The sequence below is a fragment of the Sceloporus occidentalis genome, unplaced genomic scaffold, assembly GCF_023333645.1.
Source record: "Sceloporus occidentalis isolate IW3139 unplaced genomic scaffold, rSceOcc1.0.p SCAF_3, whole genome shotgun sequence".
In the NCBI taxonomy this organism is placed as follows: Eukaryota; Metazoa; Chordata; class Lepidosauria; order Squamata; family Phrynosomatidae; genus Sceloporus; species Sceloporus occidentalis.
The window spans coordinates 1527627-1550590 of record NW_028316983.1 but is presented as its reverse complement, the minus strand read 5'-3'; the positions used below and the strand labels follow the sequence as shown (position 1 = coordinate 1550590).

Here is a 22964-nt window from a genome sequence, read left to right as displayed (position 1 = left end):
GTGGCAGAAGAAGGAGGTCGGACTGGATCAGGGCCCTTCTTGGGGTCTCTTCTAGCTCTATGATTCTATGATTCTATGAAAGTCACATACACGCATACATCCTTCTGAGCCTCCTCATCACAGCACACAGTGAGGAAGCGACATTTGTCACGTTCAGCCTTGAAAGAGATCGGTTTGCATGCCTGCAGGCACAGGGAGAAAGCAATGGAAAATAAATGAGACTGTTTATGGAGCCCATAATGTGGCCGGCCAAACAAGTCACTCAGCGAAGCATCGCCATCCTGTAATGGGAGGTTATTTACAGCCTTCGCTTCTGGGAGCCACGCAGGAACGGATGCAGAAGAGAGCAGGGCAGGAGCCCGATGAATGTGCTGAAGTCATTGGGAAGGAGTGTAGTAGTCAGCATGGCCCTTGGGTGCCAGGTCAATGGGTTCTAGAGTCCTTGTCAGCATCATATGGTCCAATATTAGCAGCTGATGAATGCCATAGCAAGGGCTATATTGCATGTGGTAGCTCCTAGAATCATAGAATCATGGAGTTCGAAGAGACCCCAAGAAAGGCCCTGATCCAGTCCGACCCCCTTCTTCTGCTCTATCAAAGCATCCCTGACAGATGGCCATCCATCCTTTCTTTAAGGAAGGAGGCTACACCATTCTCCAAGGCAGCATCTGTGGCTGGCATCTCCAGATCTTTGGAGATGCCAGCCACAGCTGCAGGCGAAACGTCAAAAACAAACCCTTCTAGAACATGGCCCCATTGCCCGGAAAACCCACAAAAACCGATTTATTTATTTCACTTCTATGCTGCCTTTTCCCCAAAAAGAGACCCAAGGTGGTTCACAAGATAAAAACATGATTTAAATGTCATAATATTTTTTTAAACCATTAAAATCATCTAGTTAAAAAAATATGAAGTGAATACAACACATAGGAGTTTATCACACTGGGGCTAATTGTGGCATTAAAGAGAGATTAAAGCGCATATAAAGCCTTCTGCAAATAAAGCAAAAATGGCCAGTACAAATGATTATCACACGCAATTGCAGAAATAAAGTGATATTGGAAATGCATTGCTGCTGAAATCCCGAAAGTAAAAAGATGTGTGTTAATGCTTCTTTGTGACCACTTTAATGGTGGGTTTTGTGCGATGTTGTGTGAAATCGTTTTGTGTAAGTACACGATTTTCCCCAGATATTCATGGGATAAACTGCTAAATTGGAATCTCTCTTTTTCTTTTGTCATTTGAATTCATGTTTCAGGTCTTATCCTCTGGAGCAATCAGAAAACAAGCTCCCGCCATCATCTTCATTATTTGTACATGTAGATGATTCTGTGTCGGCAATTCTGTGGTTTTATCCTTTCCATCCCTGATGCAAAGTCATGCCAAACACTGGGATTCCTCAGAGATCTGTCTTGGGCCCAGTATTGGTCAACATGTTTGTAAGTGACTTGGACGATGGGAGAGAAGTGATGCTGATCAAACTTGCAGATGGCACCGAATTGCGCCTGGGAGAAGGCAATACTGCAGAGAACAGCAACGGGATTCAAAATGATCTTAACAGATTGAAGAGGAGGGGAAAAGGAACAAAATGAATTTCAACGGGGACTACATTTAGGCAGGAAAAGTGAAATGCACAAATATAGGATGGGTGACATCTGGCCTGAAAGCAGCCCAGGCGAGAAGGATCAAGGGGGTCTTAGCAGGTAAACATGAGTCCAAAGCATAGCCCAAAAATCCTCAATGCAAGCGAAAGACGCTGTAGCATACGCTTTCATAGACTTGGTGTACTTAGACAGAGGCTACTGGCATGCTGCAGAATTAATGCACTTTGACACCGCTTTAAATGCCATGACTCCATCCTCTGCAACCCTGGGATTTGTAGTTTGCTGTGGCACCAGAGCTCTCTCTGACATAGAAGGCTAAATATTTCTCAAAACTACAAACCCCAGGAATCCATAGCATGGAACCATGGCAGTTAAAGCAATATCAAAATTGCATTAGTTCTGCCATGTAGACTCAGCCCAAGTCTACAAAAGCTTATGCTAACAATGTCTTTGGTTCAGTTAGTCTCGAAGGTGCAACAAGATCCCTTTGCATACAAAGCATGTAGATAATGGAGGGAGCTTGTTTTCTGATTGCTCCAGAGGATAAGACCTGAAACATGAATCCAAATGACAAAAGAAAAAGAGATGCTGACTTAACAATATGAAAAAATTCCTGAGTGTAAGAGTTATTCAGCCGCAGAAAGGACTCCTTTGGAAAGAAGTGGACTCTCCTTTCTTGGAGTTCTTGAATGGAGATTCGACTGCGACTTTTCAAGGCTGGTTTAGTAGTAGATCCCTGAATGGCAGCTGGCTGGTGCCATAGTTTTCCATTCCTATGGACATTTTCATGCAGAGACTGCTATACTAGTCTTTCCTTGGTCTCTCTCTCTCTCTCTCTCTCTCTGGCTTTGCTTCGCAAACGAAGATTCAAGAAGGACTCATCCTGCGCTTTGTACAAGCGCATTGGTGTCCCGGATTGTCCTTTTTAGTCTCTTCTTGGTAGCGCAGAGATTAAATGCCTGTACTGCAGCCACTCACTCAAAACCACAGGGTTGCAAGTTCAAGACCAGCAAAAGGGCTCAAGCTTGACTCAGGCTTGCATCCTTCCGAGGAGGTTGCTAAAATGAGTCCCCAGATTGTTGGGGGCAAATTAGCTTACAGTTGTAAACCGCTTAGACACTGCTTAGGCAGTATGAAGCAGTATATAAATGAAGCTTGTTTGTTTGTTTGTTTCACTCTACGAAAGCTCATGCTACGTCATCTCCATAACCAGACGCTTTGCATTTCTATTGCTGTTCTCTCACACAGCCTGCATGCTTTCCAGACCCTTCACCATTTTGGTGGCCCTACTTGTACATGCTTCACCTCCTCAACATCCTTCTTGAATTGTTTTGCCCAGAAGTGGACACAGGACTATTCCAGGTGAGGCCTGACCAGAGCAGAATAGAGTGGCACTATTACGTCCCTTGATCTAGACACTATATTTCTCTTGATGCAGCCTAGAATCGCATTGGCCTTGTTAGCTGCCGCATCGCACTGTTGACTCATGTTCAACTTGTAGTCTGCTTGGATTCGTAGATCCCTTTCACATGCAGTTTCATTCAGCCAGGGGTCCCCCATCCTATATCTATGCATTTCATTTTTCTTACCTAAGTTTAGTACCTTATGTTTCTTCCTGATGAAAATTCATTTTGTTAGCTTTGGCCCAGCTTTCTGATCTATGAAGGTCAATTTGACTTTTGATCCTGTTCTCTAGGGTATTAGCTACTCCTCCCAATTTGGTGTCATCTGCACATTTGATAAGGATAGCCTCTGTTCCTTCATGCAAGTCATTGATAAGTCACTCAGTTGTTGTCAAAGGTGCTACAAGACCCCTTTGCACCCAAATCTACATTTATGATTCCAGGATCGTCTTCCTTTGGACTACGCTTAAACTGGGAAGGCCACTGATGGTGAAGAGGGAAGAGGTTTAGTCCGGGGATTTCCATCTAGCTCACCAAGACTCCCCTGGATTTTGATGCACCCTCCCCAACTTCAGAGACAGTTAAGAGGTGATATGACAGCCCTGTTTAAATATTTGAAAGGGTGTCACATTAAGGATGGAGCAAGCTTGTTTTCTGCTGCTCCAGAGAATAGGACACAGAGCAATGGATGGAAGCTAGGGAAAGAGATTCTGAACATTGGGAAGCACTTCATGATGGTAAGAGATGTTTAACATTGGAAGATGCTCCCTTGGAGAGTGTTGGAGTCTCCTTCTTAGGCTGTATTTGGAGGGGTGTCATATTGAGGAGGGAGCAAGCTTGTTTTCTGCTGCTCCAGAGAACAGGACCTAGAACAATGGATGCAAGCTGCAGGAAAAGAGTTTCCACCTGAACATTAGGAGGAACTTCCTTTTTGGCAGTGGAACACACTTCTTTGGAGATTTTGGTGGAATCTCCTTTGGAGGCCTTTAAAGAGAAGCTGAATGGCCATCTGTCGGGGATGCTTTGATTGAGAGTTCCTGCATGGCAGAAGGGGTTGGACTGGATGGCCCTTCTTGGGGTCTCTTCCAACTCTTATCATTCTATGATTCTATGATGCAGAGGGTTGTGGGGAGAGACCCTCTAATTCAGCGCTTGGCCTTTGGGTAACAGCTGCCCACCTCAGGGTCCCAGGAGCTGGCAGTGATGGATTAGGCCCGGCGGTGGGCACCAGAGCATCCTGGTGACGGATGAGAGCTGCCAGCCGCTGACACGAACCCATTTGGCACCCGGAAATGATAGATGCTTCCGCTAATTTTAAACACAGGCACCTGAGTTCCTCCCGACAAGCGCCATGCTCTGAATTTAGGGCACAGCTGCTGGGTTCAGATAAGGTGCGAAATCTGTCCCCTTGCACAGAATGTTTCTTAATAATGGGAAATTTGGTGATGGATGTGGCTGTCGCTGGGATATAACCTCCACAGTTGGAATCTTTCAGCTCCACGGCCATCTATTCTGGTCTCTGGGTGGCTCAGGAGGAGAAGAAGAGATGAAAGCAAGAGAGGAGGAGGAGGAGGAGGAGGAGGAGGAGGAGGAGGAAAAGGGAGAGATGAAGGACTTGTTCTCTCTGCAGCCATCCAGCAACACTTCACAGGAGAAGCTCTCACCTCCCATCTGTCGCCAGCTTTTGGAGGACAAGAGAGCTGTGTCTGTGTGCTTGTGCGTGTGTGAAAGAGAGTCACACAGAGAAAAATGATAGCTTATGCCATTAGTATTTGAAGGGGCGTCACACTGAGGATGGAGCAAGCTTGTTTTCTGCTGCTCCAGAGAATAAGAACACAGAACAATGGATACAAGCTACAGGTTGAGCACCCTTTGGGCCAGTCAACCAATTACAAATCCATGTAACAGTTACCTTGTCTAGCTGTGGACTCATGTTCACCTTGTGGTCTCCTTGGGACTCCTAGATCCCTTTCACACAGATAAGTTTCCTTAAGCCAGGTATCCCCCATCCTAGAGCTATGCATTTCATTATTTCTGCTTAAGTGTGGTACCTTACATTTTTCCCTGTTGAAAATCATTTTGTTAGTTTTGGCCCAGCTTTCTAGGACTCCACTGCCTCTGAGGTGGTATAATCCTCCCCAACCATTCAACCACCACCCCCTGCTTTCAGACTACCCTTTCCAGAATCTGGGAGTTCCCAATGGCTGGGGGGGGGGGGATTCCTGGATTTGTAGTATTGTGAGATATTTAGCCTTCTCTGTCAGAGAGCTCTGGTGCCACACCAGACTACAAATCCTAGAATTCCATAGCCTTGAGCCATGGCAGTTAAAATCACAGGATCCTAGAGTTGGAAGGGACCCCAAGGGCTATCCATTTCAACCTCCTTCTGCCATGCAGGAAGACCCAGTTCAAGCCCTCCCTGCGACAGATGGAAATCCAGCCTCTGCTTAAAGACCTCCAAAGATGGAGACTCCATAACACTTCAAGGGAGCATGTTCCATTGTTGAACAGAGGCTGGATGGCCATCTGTCAATGGGGATGCTTTGATTGCGAGTTACTGCATGGCAGAAGGGAGGTTGGACTGGATCAGGGCCCTTTTTGGGGTCTCTTCCAACTCTAGGATTCTATGATTGTGACTGTCAGGAACTTCTTCCTAACATTGCAGTGGAATATCTTTTCCTGTAGTTTGTAGAGGAGATCCCACCAAAACATTAGGAAGAAATTCCTGACAGTCAGAGTTGCTCAACAAGTGAATCTGGTGGGTCAGAGAAGTGTCCATCATAAATTATTATTATTATTATTATTATTATTATTATTATTATTATTTTATTTCTATACCACATTTCCAAGAAGATCATGCACCTAAGGCAGCTTCTGAGACTCAGCCGAGAACTGAAGGGAAGACTGGGCTGGGGAAGGTGAAAACCCTAAGCCCCCCGCCTGCGCAAATTGCAGGTAGCTGCCTTAAGGTCCTTTTACTGGGAAAGAAATTAATATGGTGTGAAATCAGCAGCACATGATTTAAGAAAACTTAATTTCAAATCCCAGTGCAAATAATCTTTTGATAAGGTCAAATGAAAGATTAAACATCTCAGACTAGTGAACCACTTGCCGTTTAGAGCACATTTTCCTTTCCTCCATGCCTCCGGTGGGTGCAGACAGAGCCATTGCCCAAAGATGCCTCTGGGACGGCCCTGCTCTCCTCTCTCGGCTGGGATGCTCTCTGGGTCAGAGCTAGCTTTCAGGGCAGAACTTTGCACGGGAGACCCACTCCATCTTTGATGCCTGAAGTTCTTCCTCTGTGTAATACAGATTCAGTTTGCAGAGATCTCCAGATCTAAGTCTCTGCTTGGAACCAAAACCAGATATCCCCTGGGGTCCATAGAATTTTGTAGGTTTTGTGATTTAGGAAAGGATCCCATGCATAGAATGATAGAATCCTAGAGTTGGAAGAGACCCCAAGGCCCATCCAGTCCAACCCTATTCTGCCATGCAGGAACTCTCCATCAAAGCATCCTCAACAGAAGATGGCCATCCAGCCTCTGCTTAAAGACCTCCAAAGAAGGAGACTCCAGCAAAATCTCTGAGGAAGGAGTATGTTCCACTGTCAAACAGCTCTTATTCAAGAAGTTCCTCCTAACATTTAGGTGGAATTTCTTTTCCCCTACTTTGAATCCGTTGCTCCAGGTCCTATTCTCTGGAGCAGCAGAAAACAAGCTTGCTCCCTCCTCAACATGACATCCCTTCAAATATTTAAACAGGGCTATTATATCATCCCTTAACCTTCTCTTCTCCAGACTAAACATCCCCAGCTCCCTAAGTCTCTCCTCATAGGGCTTCATGGTTTCCAGGCCCTTCACCATTTTAGTCTTCCTCCTTTGGACACATGGCTCCAGTTTCTCAACGTCCTTTTTGAAATTTGATGCCCAGAACTGGACACAGGATTATTCCAGGTGGGGCCTGACCAAAGCAGAATAGAGTGGGACTATTACTTCTCTTGATCTAAAGACTATACTTCTATTGATGCAACCTAGAATTGCATTGGCCTTATTAGCTGCTGCATTGTACTGTTGACTCATGTTCCACTTGTGGTATAGATCCCTTTCTTTGACTCCTAGATCCCTTTCACATATATAAGTCTCATTCAGGCAGGTGATACTACTTCAGAAGGCAATGAAGTGGTAGAAAGCTGGGCCAAAACTAACAAAACAAATTTCAAAGAGGAAAAAAAGTAAGGTACTGCACTTAGGCAGAAAAATGAAATGCATAGATAGTAAGAGCTGTGGAAGACATTACGTCGGGGAATGGTGGAGGTCTTTAAACAGAGGCTGGATGGCCATTTATTATTATTATTAACCTTTATTTATGAAGCGCTGTAAATTTACACAGCGCTGTACATACAATCTTTTAGTTAGACGGTTCCCTGCCCTCGGGCTTACAATCTAAAAAGACATGACACAGAAGGAGAAGGGAGTGGTGGAGGGAAAGGGTAAGAGGTCCAGCAGTTCCTCTCTACCTCCAAGGCCTGGACCAAGGCAGATGGACTGGAGGAATAGGGCTTGGCTTCATAATGGATGGTTAATCATTTTCCAGGGAAAATACATACTCTCAAGTAGGATAATGCATATACAATACATAGCAATATGTATAAACAGGCAACAAAAGAACATCAGATAGTAAGCAACAATTATGCAATGCCTGGGAAGGCTTCTCTGAACAGGATGGTTTTCAACTCCGTTTTGAAGCTGGTTAAAGAAGTGATGGCTCTTGCTTGTGGGGGAAGAAGTTTCCAGGAGTGAGGGGCAGCAAGTGAAAAGGGGAGAATCCGGGATGGGGCAGAGGAAATCCTGGGCTGAGACAGCAGACCTTGACTACCAGAACGGAGGGAACAACGGAGTGGGAAGGAGAGGAGAAAGAAGGTCTGATAAGTAAGGAGGGGCCAGTCCATGGAGGGCTTTAAACGTCGACAGCAGGAGCTTATACTGAATGCGGAAAGGGAGGGGGAGCCAGTGAAGGGATGCCAAGACAGGAGAGATGTGGTCAGAGCGGTGGGTGGAAGTGATAATGCGTGCAGCTGAATGCTGGACAGAGATTAAAGGACAGAGGTGAGAAAGAGGAAGCCCAGCCAGGAGGACGTTACAGGAATCCAGTCGTGAGATCACTAGGGCATGGACCAGGATCTTGGCAGTAGAGGTGGAGAGATATGGATGGATTTTGGCAATATTGTATAAAAAGAATCTACAAGCCTTGGCTGTGGTCTGGATCTGAGGGATACACGACAGAGAAGAGTCAAAGATAAAACCAAGACTGCGGGCTTGCTGGACTGGTTGAATAGAAGAAATGTTGTCCACAGAGACAGAAAAGGAGTGTTGGAGGGTGGGCTTAGGAGGAAAGACAAGAAGCTCTGTCTTGGACATGTTGAGCTTCAAACGCCGATAGCGCATCCACTGCAAGACAGCTGCGAGGCAAGACTAGACTTGCTGTTCGAGCCTTGGAGAAAGGTCAGGGGCGGAAAGATACAACTGGGTGTCATCGGCATACAGATGGTAGGAAAAACCAAAAGAGCGAATGAGTTTTCCTAAGGACAGTGTGTAGAGAGAAAACAGAAGGGGACCCAGAACAGAGCCCTGGGGAACTCAAACAGATAAGGGAACAGGAGAAGAAGTCGGACCACCTGCAACTACTGCAAAAGATCTGCCAGACAAGTAAGATCTAAACCAGTCGAGAACAGAGTCTGAGAACCCAAGGTCAGAGAGTATATCCGCTAGAAGACAGTGATCAACGGTATCAAAGGCTGCAGACAAATCGAGAAGGATGAGAACAGAGTAAATGCCATTAGCCTTGGCCTGTAAAAGGTCATTCAAAATCTTAGTGATTCCATCTGTCGAGGATGCTTTAATTATATGGCCAAAAGGGGTTGGACTGGATGGCCCTTGGGGTCCCTTCCAACTCTATGGTTCTATGGTTCTATGCTGTCGTGCTGCTAAAATAAGGCTGCTGCCTAACAATTTTAGTTTTCATATGATTCCCAAAAAGAGCTAACACTGGGAAACTCTAATCCAACAGGCCTTGAAACCCAGGCAAGTTGCCAGATGTGGCATCAATCCTGCCAGCTGTTCCTGGCACCCAGGTGTGGCAGGTGCAAGGCCAGGAGCATCAGCCTCTCTGTGCATGGGCTCATGGCATGTGCTGCCTGCCCTGCAGACGTCATGGGCATGGAGGGACCTGTTATGGGGTGGGGACCTTGGCCGGCCAGCAAACAGGAACCCCCCCAGAGCCTGCCAGGACTCAAAGAAGAATCACCCCTCTGGCAGGGAGGCAACGACAGGGAAGCCATGCAGCTGCTCTGCCTCCCTTACCTCCCAGGCCTGCAAGTGGGTTTGCATCTCTCCTGTCGAGGAGGAATATATCATTCACCGTCTCCCGTTGCCAGGCAACCAGCCCAGGTGAGCTCTTCTTGAACTTTGCCAGAAGAGCTGAAATGCACCAGGGCACTGTGATGGATGCCCAGCCCTGGGCATCTTTCCCCCCCTCTCTTGTCGGAGCCAGGAGCTGCAGCATGGTGAGGTTTCTGGGCCCACTTGATACCAATGTGAGATGCACAGCTGGGGAGAAAATACAGGAGGCTGGGATCCTGTTTTATGCCCAGGGAAGTTCCCCCATAAGAGCCAGCGTAGCATAGTGCAAGGGTTTCCAAACTTTGTTCCTCCAAGAGTTTTGGACTTCAGGTCCCAGAGTTCCTGAATGTTGGCCAAGGTGGCTGGGGCTTCTGGGAGTTGAAGTCCAAAAAATCCAAAAAAGTCCCAAATAACTGCAGCACCAATGAGCATCTTGTGAGGCCATGAACGTTTATATGTTGTAAAGTCGAAGGTTTTCATGGCCAGCATCCATAGTTTTTTGCGGGTTTGGGTTATGTAGCCATGTTCACAAAGAGTTTGTCCCTGACATTTCATCTCCATCTGTGGCTGGCATCTTCAGAGAATGCTGGAATGGAAGACAGTGGGGTGTATGTGTGTATGTATATATGTGTACACACACACACACACACACACACAGGGTGGGGTGTATATATATATATATATATATATACCCTATCAAGGGTCATACAGTACATAAATACCCCACTCTTTCCATGGCAGCATTCTCTGAAGATGCCAGCCACAGATGCTGGCAAAACGTCAGGAATAAACTCTTCTAGAACTGGCCACGGAGCCCAAAAAACCCACAATAAAATTAAAGGTATCACTGTTTGGTGGATTTTTGTTTGAATTGCCAAATGACCGATTTGCCAAATGATGCCTGGCTTCACGTTTTCTGGGTAACCTTGGGCAAGTCACACTCTCTCAGCCTCAGGGGAAAGCAATGGCAAACCTCCTCTGAACAAATCTTGCCAAGAAAACCTCATGATAGGGTCACTTTAGGATCAACATAAGTCAGAAGCAACTTGAAGGCTCATAACGAAAACAAAAATTCTGTGTGGAATTGGTTGGGCATTTTTATCCTCAGCAAAATTGCTGTATTGAGTTCAAGGCTGTGGAAGCAGAGCTGTGCATGTGGCATTATTGTTCATGGCTCTGCATGCACACGGTTCATTGCCTGTGCAGCGGTTGCCATATTGAATCCTGTGTCCAGTTCTGGGCCCCACAATTCAAGAAGGATGTTGAGAAACTGGTGCCCTGTGTCCAAAGGAGGGAGACTGAAATGGTGAAGGGTCTGAAAACCATGTCCTATGAGGAATGACTTGGGGAACTGGGGATGTTTAGCCTGGAGAAGAGAAGGTTCAGAGGTGATATGATAGCCCTGTTTAAATATCTGAAGGGTTGTCATATTGAGGATGGAGCAAGCTTGTTTTCTGCTGCTCCAGAGACTACAACACAGAACAATGGATGCAAGCTCCAGGAAAAGAGATTCCAGCTCATCATTGGGAGGAACTTCCTGACTGTTCAACAGTGGAACACACTCCTTCCTCAGAGATTTTGGTGGAGTCTCCTTCTTTGGAGGTCTTTAAACAGAGGCTGGATGGCCATCTGTTGGGAATGTTTTGATTGTGAGTTCCTGCATGGCAGAATGGGGTATATTGGATTGCTCTTGGGGTGTCTTCCAACTCTATGATTCTATGAGGATGGAGCAAACTTGTTTTCTGCTGCTCCAGAGAATAGGACACAGAGCAATGGATTCAAACTATAGGAAAGGAGATGACACCTAAGCATTAGGAAAAACTTCCTTAGTGTAAGGGCTGTTCAACAATGGAAGACGCTGCCTTGGAGAGTGATGGAGTCTCCTTCTTCGGAGGTTTTTAAGCCGAGGCTGGGTGGCCATCTGTCACAGGGAGACCTTTGATGGTGTCTTCCTGCATGGCAGAAGAGGACTGGAATGGATAGCCCCTGGGGGTCTCTTCCAATTCTAGGATTCTGTGAAATGTACACAAACATTTGGCTACAACATCTCACCTGCATATACTGGAGTATGGCAGTTTTGCATAACCAGTGTGTAACTCCATGAGGATGCGTAAAACTGCATCCTCTCTCCTCAGTGTGGGACCTCAGCCCCATCTGCAAGGAGGAAGGACTGGAGAAAAATACAGAGGATTCTATTACATGAATGGAGTCCGCGTGGTCTAATGGCTTGAGTGCTGGACCAGGACTTTAGAGACCAGGGTTCAAATTGCCACTCAGATATGGAAAGCCACTGGGTGAGCTTGGGCAAGTCACATCTCTCAGCCTCAGAGGAAGGCAAAGGCAAAGCCCCTCCGAAGAAATCTTGCCAAGAACATTCTGTAATAGGTCGCCATGCGTTGGAAAGGACCTGATGGCACACAACAACAATAAAGTGCATACAGGGATGGCTATAAACACAACCCACGTAATATGGCTCGCCAATGATGTCTTCTGTGTTGTTGGGGTGACAAATCTGCTCTGGCTTTTAGTCTGAATTTTAAAGGAGTTCTCCCAGCTGCTGAATCTTTTCCGTTCTGGATAGTTCAGTACCTTTAGAATGACCAACTGTTTTAAATCCAAAACCTACGACAGATTTGATGCCCCTTTGGCAAGCAAGCCGCCAGCTGCCACTGGTTCTATCAGGAATTTCATATCCCTATGAAGAAAGCCCTCTGATTGAATAGCCAGGGGCAAGGATGTTTTGAAAGATAAGTTGCAGGTTCTCTGTACTTTAAATATGCGTTAAATGACTCGATATCATTTTGCCTCTAGATTTATTTATTTTGAAAAGCTACCCACCGGGAGCCAATGTGGATGAGAGGAGTGAGGCAAGCAAGGATTAACCTCATGGCAGTTTTCCTGCAAGTCCTCCGCTGGCTGAAACATCCCTGTCTTCTCCCCAGAAAGTGGCCAAAATGTCTGTTGATACGTTGATCGTTTATTTTGCTGCAAATGCAGGGTCAGGTCTCCAGAGCCCAACTTGCCTCCTTTGTAGGGTTGCCATAATTCTGGACCTCCAAACTGGGACAAATGTAGGACAAAAGTAGGACAAAATTTTCAAATGTAGGACACGTTTTTTTTAAAATGGAGGACACGCAAAAAATGATGATTTTAAAAAAAATGTTAATATAAATGCATGTTTCTTAGGCATGATCAAAATGGAGGGCATTTTGGCATTGTTCCTAGACAGATGGCAGAAATGTACTTCCCTTTCTGGCTAACCTCCCCCCCCCCATTCCAAACAGCATATTTGGGTATTGAAGAGGAGGAAGAGTGGAAAAGGCAGAGGAGGAGGAAGAGGAGAAGAAGAGGAGGAGGAGGAAGAAGGGGAGGAAGAGGAGGAGGAGAAGAACAGATGGAGAAGAAGAGGAGAAAGAAGATGAAGAAGAGGAGGAAAAGGAGGAAGAAGGAAGAAGAAGAAGGGGAGGAAGAAGGGGAGGAAGAGGAGGAGGAGAAGAAGAGATGGAGAAGAAGAGGAGGAGGAAGAAGATGAAGAAGAGGAGGAAAAGGAGGAAGAAGGAAGAGGAAGAAGGGGAGGAAGAAGGGGAGGAGGAGAAGAAGAGATGGAGAAGAAGAGGAGGAGAAAGAAGATGAAGAAGAGGAGGAAAGGGAGGAAGAAGGAAGAAGGGGAGGAAGAAGGGGAGGAAGAGGAGGAGGAGAAGAAGAGGAGGAGGAAGAAGATGAAGAAGAGAAGGAAAAGGAGGAAGAAGGAAGAGGAAGAAGGGGAGGAAGAAGAGGAGGAGGAGAAGGAGGAGAGGAGGAAGAAGAAGAGGAGGAAAAAGATGAAGAAGAAGGGGAGGAAGAGGAGGAGAAAGAAGAAGAAGAGGAGGAGGAAGAAGGGGAGGAAGAAAAGGAGGCAGAAGAAGAGGAGGAGGAGAAAGAGGAAAGGCTCTTTCCCCTGCCTGGCTGCCTCTGTCGCCAACGGAGGAAGCCAGGCAAGGGAATGGGGCCTCGCTGAAGCCAAGCCCCAAACCCCTGCCTGGCTGCCTCCGTCGCCGTTTTGCCCCCACCCCCGGGATTTCCCCCCCCCCCCAGAGACGGAGGCAGCCAGGCAGAGGTTTGGGGCTTGGCTTCAGCCGTCCTCCAAGCCGCAGCCAAGCCTGGAGGACTCCGCGATCGCGGAGGAGCCCCCAGGGCATGGCTGGGGCTTGGAAGGCAGCCGTCCTCCAAGCCCCAGCCAAGCCTGCAGGACTCGCTGGGGGGGGGGGAGTCCCGGGGGCAGGGCCAAACCGGGGCGGGACCGTGCGGACCCACCCCAAATCAGGAAAGTCCCGCCCCCAGCCGGGATATGGGAAGCCTACTCCTTTGGCTCCCAGGAGAAGACTCAATAGCCATCAAATTCTCCCATTCTCCCCATGTGTTGGGACTCTAAAATAGGAGACTCTTACTCTGATAATATGACTCACTCTAGGCATGTTTATTCAGAAGTAAGTTGCCACTGATGCTGCAACCACACTGCAGAATTAATGCAGTTTGGGACCCGCTTCAACTGCTGTGGCTCAGTGCTGTGGAATCCTGGGGAGTTTATCACACGGGAGGAATTTCTCTTAAATTCGAATGAAAAGAAAGTGGAGCCAGAACGCATTCACTTAAAGTCACTAGTTTTGCGCAATTACATGAATGTGCATTGCATTCGAACTGGCTCCCCATTGCCCAAAAATAGCATGCCATTGCCCGAATTTGCATGTGATAGTCTATCATGCAATAATGTGAATCTACATGATTGCATTCAGATTGCCATTGGATTATACTTCCAATTTCCCTTGGGATTTGTAGTTTGTTGTGGCACCAGAGCTCTATGAAAGAGATGGCTAAATGCCTCACAAAACCACAAAGCCCAGAATTCCATAGCATTGAGCCAAGGAGGGTCTGGTCTTTGCAAAAACTATACAAGAAATTTCAAAATAAATCTGGATATCTCAACATGCCAGACAGAGGCAATAGTCTGTTGCTAAATTACAAAAGGGCCCCAAGCACTTAGAATCATAGAATCCTAGAGTTGGAAGAGACCCCAAGGGCCCTGATCCAGTCCAACTCCCCTTTTGCCATGCAGGAACTCACAATCAAAGGATCTCTGACAGATAGAATCATAGAATCCTAGCATTGGAAGACACCTCAAGGGCTATCCAGTCCAACCCCAATCTTCCATGCAGGAAATCTCAATCAAAGGATCCCCATTGACAGATGGCCATCCAGCCTCTGTTTAAAGACCTCTAAGGAAGGAGACTCCATCATCCTCCATTGAGGGATGGTGTTCCACTGTCAAACAGCTCTTACTGTCAGGAAGTTCCTCCTAATGTTGAGGTGGAATCTCTTTTCCTGCAGCTTGCATCCATTGCTCTGGGTCCTGTTCTCTGGAGCAGCAGAAAACAAGCTTGCTCCATCCTCAATATGATGATATCCCTTCAAATACTTAAAAAGGACGATCATGTCACCTCTTAACTTTCTCTTCTCCAGGCTAAACATCCCCAGCTCCCTAAGTCTCCCTCCTCAATATGACATCCCTTAAATATTTGAAGGGATGTCATATTTAGGATGGAGCAAGCTTGTTTTCTGCTGCTCCAGAGAACTGGACCTAGAACAATGGATGCAAGCTCCAGGAAAAGAAATCCCACCTAAACATTAGGAGGAACTTCCTGACAATAACAGCTGTTTGACAGTGGAAGATACTCCCTTGGAGGCTGATGGAGGTCTTTAAACAGAGGCTGGATGGCCATCTGTCGGGGATGCTTTGATTGAGAGTTCCTGCATGGCAGGATGGGGCTGGACTGGATGGCCCTTGAGGTCTCTTCCAAGTCTAGGATTCTAAATCTTGTCTTATCTTGTCCCAAGACCCAGCGCCAACCTTCAGCATCACTGCTAGGATGTCATCCATCCAAGGGGGCTGAAGATGGGATGAAGCAAGCAAGGCACTGGACCCCACCACATGCGCTTATGCCGGAGCCACTGTTGGCGCAGCAAGGGTACCGCATTCTTTCTTGCTCATTATGGCTGATTTGATGGAGACAATTGGGAGCGAGGTGAAGCACGGTCAAGACGGCTCATTGTGGCTGGAATTGCTGTGAATGCAAATCTCCGAAGGGAAGCGGTGTTAATCAGTTTACCTTGATTGGGGTCGTGGGCCTGTTCCCTTGCTCTGCCGCACGTGCCAAAATGGAACAAGACGGTCTCCTGTTCTGGGATTAAGCGCCAGCGCTGCTTCTCTTTCCTTTCCTTTCTTTACCATCTGCCTTTTCAAGGGCCTCCTTCTTCAATGCTCCTTCAGTCGCAGGAGCAGGATCTGCAGGTACAAACCACCACAGCTTTGTAATAAAAGGCCCCAGATGGTTGTTGGCTGCGTTGGAGAGCCAGATTTCAAGCAGATTTGAGCACTGGAGTCTCAGAAATAAATATGGACGTGCAGACTCACAGAAAGAGAAGCGACCTCAAGGACCATCAAGCCCAGCATCCTTCCAGAGCAGGAAGGTCACAGCTGCCCATCCAATCTTGATTTAGTAACACCCAGGGAAGGAGAGACAGTGTGGCACAGTGGTTTCAGATTTGGGCTAGGATTCTGGAGACCAGGGTTCAAATCATGGCTCGACCATGAAAACTCACTGGGTGACCTTGGGCAACTCACACTCTCTCAGCCTCAGAGGAAGGCTGTGCAAATCCTCTCTGAAAAAAACTTTCTGTCAGTCGGAACGGCAGTCATGTTAAATAAAATATGAATGCAGCGGACATGGAAATAATTTGCTTGCCTAGTGGGAACTATGCATCCCGTTGAATCGATTCATCAATCCAATGTCAATGCCATTTGCGAACCAATTCAAATGCAAGTGGGAATGAGCCCCAAGAAAACTCCATGATGGCAATAGTACTTAGCACTTGACATTTCTATACCTCTTGAATAGTGAATGCAGCACTCTCTCAGTGGTTTACAAGGCAGGATATCACACGACTGAAATTGGAAGTATAATCCAGTGTCATCCTGAACGCAATCATGCGTATTCACGTTATTGCGTGAAAGGTTACCACACGCGATCGCTGGCACTCCGAACGCACTCCGAACGCAATCACGCGTCAGTCCACAGTTAAGTAAATTTGGTGAACTAGCGAAGTCACAAACCCTGTTCCTAGGCAACTTTGCACTCAGTGTGCTGTTGTTTGGTGTGAGGTGCATGTCTCCTTTGATCCTGGTCCCCCCCCCCCAATCTGGAAGGGGGGATTCCCATGAAGCCACACTGCAATTCCACTTCAATTTTGCTTCCGCTTGTCTTTCAGCATTGCTGAGGGGGGCTGCTAATCATAGAATCATAGAGTTGGAAGAGACCGCAAGGGCCCTTATCCAGTCCAACCCCATTCTGCCATGCAGGAAACCCAAATCAAAGCATCCCTGACAGATGGCCATCCAGCCTCTGTTTAAAGACCTCCAAGGAAGGAGACTCTATCACCCTCCGAGGAAGGAGTTTGTTCCTCTGCCGAACAGCCCTTACTCTCAGGAAGTTCCTCCTAATGTTGAAGTGGAATCTCTTTTCCTGTAGCTTGCATCCATTGCTCCGGGTCCTGTTCTCTGGAGTAGCAGAAAACAAGCTTGCTCCTTCCTCAATATGACATCTTTTCAAGTATCTAAACAGGGCTATCATATCACCTCTTAACCTTCTCTTCTCCAGGCTAAACATCCCCAGCTCCCTGAGTCGTTCCTCATAGGGCAAGGTTTCCAGACCTTTCACCATTTTAGTCGCCCTCCTTTGGACATATGGCTCCAGTTTCTCAATGTCCTTTTTGAATTGTGGTGCCCAGAACTGGACACAATATTCTAGGTGGGGCCTGACCAGAGCAGAATATAGTGGTACTATTACTTCTCTTGATCTAGACACTATACTTTTATTGATGCAGCCTAAAATTTCATTGGCCTTTTTAGCTCCACATCGCAGTGTTGACTCATGTTCAACTTGTGGTCTACTTGGACTCCTAGATCCCTTTCACACGTAGTTTCATTCAGCCAGGTGTCCCCCATAATCCTATATCTGTGCATTTTATTTTTCCGCCCTAAGTGCAATACCTTACATTTCTCTGTCTTGAATTTCATTTTGTTAGCTTTGGCCCAGCTTTCTAGTCTATTCAGGTCATTTTGAATCTTGATCCTGTCCTCTGGAGTATTAGCTATTCCTCCTAATTTGGTGTCATCTGCAAATTTGATAAGTATGCTCCCAATTCTGTCATCCAGGTCATTGATAAAGATGTTGAATAGCCCTGGGCCCAGGACAGAGCCCTGTGGGACCCCACTGGTCACTTCTCTCCAGGATGAAGAGGAGCCATTGTTGAGCACCCTTTGGGTTCGGCCGGTCAACCAATTACAAATCCATGTGACAGTTACCTTATCTAGCCCACATTTTACAGGCTTCTTTGCAAGGATGTCATGGGAAACCTTGTCAAAGGCCTTACTGAAATGAAGAGGCATGGACCCGGAGGTATTGGATAACCATGATATTCATGGTTTAACGTGACAAGAGTGAATAGATGCTTGTTTTAACATGTTCTTTCAACCCTTCTTCCTGCCCCCCCTCCAACCTCTTTTGTAAATTGTGGGGTTCCCTGGTTCCTCTCTCTCACTCACCTAAAGATGCTATGCTCCAGTCCTCTGGAGCATCACTGAGCATGCGCAAGGGTGCCCATGCACAATTAAGAAACCACTGATGTGATGGCTTACTTCGCACAGAATCTGGGTCGAGTTCGGGGAGGCCATTACAGCGAATTTAAGGTGTGATAAAGAATCATGTAATTGTGTGAATGTTCTAATTGACCTCGCTATCTTCTCTTTCGAAATTGAGAGCCTCCCGTTCTGTGTGATATCTTCCAAAGTGTAAGCTAATTGCCCCCAACAATCTGGGGACTCATTTTACTGACCTACGAAAGGATGCAAAGCTGAGTCAATCCTGCAGCCCTGGGACCGAACTCACAATGCTGTGGCAAGGTTTGCATTAGGGTTGACATAAGTTGGAAACAATTTGAAGGCACACAGCACCACCAACAAGGGAAGGGAAGCCCACCACCACCTGAGGCAGTCCATTCTATGACGGAGCTGCAGCTCCTGGGCATCAGGAAATATTCTCCCTGAATCTTAACTCTCATAGATGCATACAGTTGGAAGATACCCTCAAAGGCCGTCCAGTCCAGCCCCCTTCTGCCCTGCAGGAAGACACCACCCAGGAATTCCCTGTGACAGATGGCCATCCAGCACCACAATTCAAAAAGGATATAGACAAACTGGAGCATGTCCAAAGGAGAGCAACCAAAATGGAGAAGGGCCTGGAAACCATGAAGCCCTATGAGGAATGGCTCAGGGAGCTGGGGATGTTTAGCCAGAAGAAGAGAAGGTTAAGAGGCGATATGATAGCCCTGTTTAAATATTTGAAGGGATGTCATATTGAGGAGGGAGCAAGCTTGTTTTCTGCTGCTGCAGAGAATAGGACCCAGAGCAATGGATGCAAGCTCCAGGAAAAGAGATTCTGTCTCGACATTAGGAGGAACTTCCTGACAGTGAAGAGTGGCTTAGGGAGCTGGGAATGTTTAGCCTGGGGAAGAGATGGTTAAGAAGTGATATGATAGCTGTGTATAATAAGTATTTGAAGGAAGGGCATGTTGAGGATAGAGCAAACTTGTTTCCTGCTGCTCCTGAGAATAGGACCCAGAGTAAGTGGTTCAAACTACAGGAAAAGAGATTCCACCCAAATATTAGGAGGAAGTTCCTGACAGTAAGAGCTCTTAGACAGTGGAAGATGCTCCCTAATAAGGTGCAGTGGTCTCCCTTTGGAGGTTTTTAAACGGAGGCTGGATGGCCATCTCTCAGGGATGCTTTGATTGGGAGTTCCTGCATGGCAAAAGAGGGTTGGACTGGATGGCCCTTCTTGGGGTCTTTTCCAACTCTAGGATTCTACTATTCTATGAGATGTTGCTTCTCTTTTGGGATTGCACAAAGAGAGAGAGAGAGAGAGAGAAAATTTTATCCAAGCTAGAACGCCATAACAACCACAGATGCTGTATTAGGTGGGTTTGGGAGCAGGAATGCCCAGCAATGCCATCAGGACTGTGGTGGGTACAAGAGAGGAAGCTGAGAGATCAGCCAAAGAACAAGAATACAACAAGGAGCGCCAAGCCAGAGGCACTGGCATCCATGGCCTGGCGAGCGAGGGAAGTGTGCGCAAACGCTGCAACCAGGGCTGATCCCAATTAGCCCTTTTGAAGACAAACAGCAATTACTGTGCCAGTCACAGGGAAGGAGTGTGTATGTGTGTAATGTGTGTGTGTGCGTATGTGAAGAGGGAGTTAAATGAGCTGAAAGGAGTAAAACAAGCATTGATCTCCTTCCGGCAGAAATCCAAGGCAATCCCTGGTGCCGAGCCCACTCCTCTGTGCCAACATTGTGCCCTTTGCCTCTCATTTGCCAAATGTGGAGATAGTTTCTTCAGGAAGACTGACCCTTATCCACTTTAGAATTGTTGTTGTGTGCCTTCTAGTTGTTTCTGACTTACAGTGACCCTAAGGCAGACCTACCATAGGGTTTCTTTGGCAAGATTTGTTCGGAGGAGGTTTGCCATGGCCTTCCCTTGAGGCTGAGAGAGTGAGACTCGCCCAAGGGCACCTAGTCGGTTTCATGGCTGAGTTGGGAATCAAACCCTGGTCTCCAGAGTTGTAGTTCAATGCTCAAACCACTATGCCACTCTGGCTCTTCCTATGGGAGGTTAACAGGTGTTATTCGGAGACAGCCTAGACACAGTAATGGCATTAGAATCCCATTTTGTGAGAAAGACAGGATAATATGAATGAATGAATGAATGAATGAATGAATGAATGAATGAATGATCCATGCACTGATTACCTCCTGACTAGACGACTGTAATATGTTCTATGTAGGACTTCCCTTGAAGGAGACTCAGAAGCTACAGCTACTGCAAAATGCAGAAGACTGGTACTTTGTAGGTTGCTCCCAACTAAAGTAGACCCATTCATTCAGGTGCACAACAGTGAGTCAATCAACATCTACAGTTGGCCCTCCATATTTGCGCCTTTGACTTTTGCGGGTTTGACTATTTGTAGTTGTATTATTATTATTATTATTAGTTTTGATTAATATGTTCTCTCTAGGAATCTCTAGGTCCTCCGGCGCAACTCTGCCAGATGTTGACCATAGAGTTGTGTTGGAGAACGTAGACGTTCCTGGAGAAAACACTTCTCTAGGCATTTGGGGGTCCTCCAGAGTGATTCTATGGTCAACCTCTGGCTGATGTTTCCCATAGAGTTGTACTGGAGGACCTAAAGATTCCTAGAGAAGTGCCCTTTCAGATAAAAAGAAGATGCCAGCCACAGATGCTGGTGAAACGTCAGGAAGAAAATTTTACTAGAACATGGCCACAGAGCCCGAAAAAACCCACAAACCTCCCCCAAAGAATAGGGTTTTTATTTGTGCTTTTCCCACATTCACAGGGTCCTTTGCCCCTAACCCCAGTGAATGTGGAGGGACCTCTGTAGGTAAATCCCCTTGACTCAGGAGTAATAACAGGATTTAGGTAATTCAGATCCACAAAGATTTTAATGCCGGCTCTGTAGCACATAGAAAACATATTGTTTTGGACCTCGTTCCCAACCCTAAAATGGGAAAGGCGAAGTAGGAAGAGAGGAAGGCCACAGGCCAGATGGAGGATGGACTCCATGAAGGAGGTCACTATGGGGAGTTTATCAGACAAGGGAAATTGGAAGTATAATCCAGTGGCAATCTGAAAGCAATCATGGGCTTTAACATTATTGTGTGATAGACTACCACACACAATTTTGGCCAATGGGAAGTCAGTCCGAACCCAATCCTGCTGTTTCACATTATTGCATGGTAGACTACCACACGCAGTTTTGGGCAATGGCATGCTGTTTTTGGCCAATGGGAAGTCGGTTCGAACGCAATTCGAATTCACATAAATTCACAGAACTAGCAAATTCAGGTGAATGCGTTCTGGCCTCACGTGTGATAAACTCCTGGGTTTTACGGGGTTCCAGGAATGAAGCAGAGGACAGTGCAGGACAGAGGGGTCTTTTGGAGATGTCTCATCCATAGGGTCGCCATGGGTCCAGATCAACAAACAACAACAACGTAGGAGAGAAAACAAAGAGACAAGGTAAAGCAAAGAGCAGAGATAGAGAACTAGATTGAATTCTGCAAGATAAAGCAGAGAGAGGGAGAGAGAGAGAGATGGAGAAAGAAAGAGAACTAGATTGGATTCTGAATTCCTCCAGTCGTCCTTCAGCCTCTAATGCGCCTCTTCTGCTGCACAACATTTTCTCTGAGTTTTTCTCCGCTAGCAATCTTTAAAAGCAAAGCTCTTGGCTCAGTCTGTATAACAGGACTTAGATCCAATCTCTGGTGGCATCTCCATTTTCTTTTTATTTTTTGCAAAGAAAAATAAAGTATCAGGTCTTGGAAGAGATTTGGGCCCCGCTCTCTCTTTCGCCCCTTCCGTCCCTTTCCCTCTTTCTCTCTACCTGAGACTCTGGAGAGCCATTGCTCCGTTCCACTTTAAGGCCAGACCTTCAGGGCCAAGAATGGACTGACATTAGCTTCCTGGATTCATTAGCAATGTCTTTAATTCCTTCTTTGACACAAAGGCTTTTGAAGCTGCTCTTCTCTTCTCTCTCTCTTTTTTTTACTTTGCTGTTCACCTGCTTTGAAATTGTTTTCTTTTTGGCAACGTTTAGCTCTTTTTGTTAAAGCAATGTTTGAAGCTGCCTTGTGTATTATTTTTTCAAGACAGATATCACCTCTTACCTATCTCTCCTCCAAGCTAAACACACCCAGCTCCCTCAGTCTCTCTTTTAGGGTTGCATGGTTTCCAGACCTTTCACCCTTTTGGTTGCCCTCCTCCGGAGACGCTCCAGCTTCTCAACAACCTTGTTCTGAATTGTTTTGCCCAGAACTGGACACAATATTCCAGGTGGGGCCTGACCAAAGCAGAATACAGTGGCACTATGACTTCCCTTGATCTAGACACTATACTTTTATTGATGCAGCCTAAAATTGCATTGGCCTTTTTTGCTGCTGCATCACACTGTTGTCTCATGTTCAATTTGTGGTCTACTTGGACTCCCAGATCCCTTCCACACGGATAAGTCTCTTGTTCAGTCAGGTGTCCCCCATAATTCTATATCTGTGCATTTCATTTTTCTGCCCTAAGTGCAATACCTTACATTTCTCCGTGTTGAAGTTCATTTTGTTAGCTTTGGCTCAGCTTTCTAGTCTATTCAGGTCATTTTGAATTTTGATCCTGTCCTCTGGAGTATTATCTACTCTTCCTAATTTGGTGTCATCTGCAAATTTGATAAGTATGTCCCCAATTCTGTCATCTAAGTCATTGATAAAGATATTGAATAGCACTGGGCCAAGGACAGAGCCCCACTGGACACCCCACTGGTCACTTCTCTCCAGGATGAAAAGGTGCCATTGCTGAGCACCCTTTGGGTTGAAATGGTCTGCTAATTACAAATCCATGTAA

The 22964-nt window shown here is 46.5% G+C and overlaps 1 protein-coding gene across 1 annotated transcript in view; it reads right to left on the bottom strand.

Annotated features, from left to right (window-relative positions):
- The window catches only part of LOC149315409 (papilin-like), a 67659-nt gene that overhangs the window by 7777 nt on the left and 36918 nt on the right, over positions 1 to 22964 (bottom strand). The window contains exon 13 of the transcript XR_016280361.1: positions 15549 to 15724. The gene's annotated coding sequence lies outside the window, so the exon portion shown is untranslated. The remainder of the gene's footprint in view (positions 1 to 15548; positions 15725 to 22964) is intronic.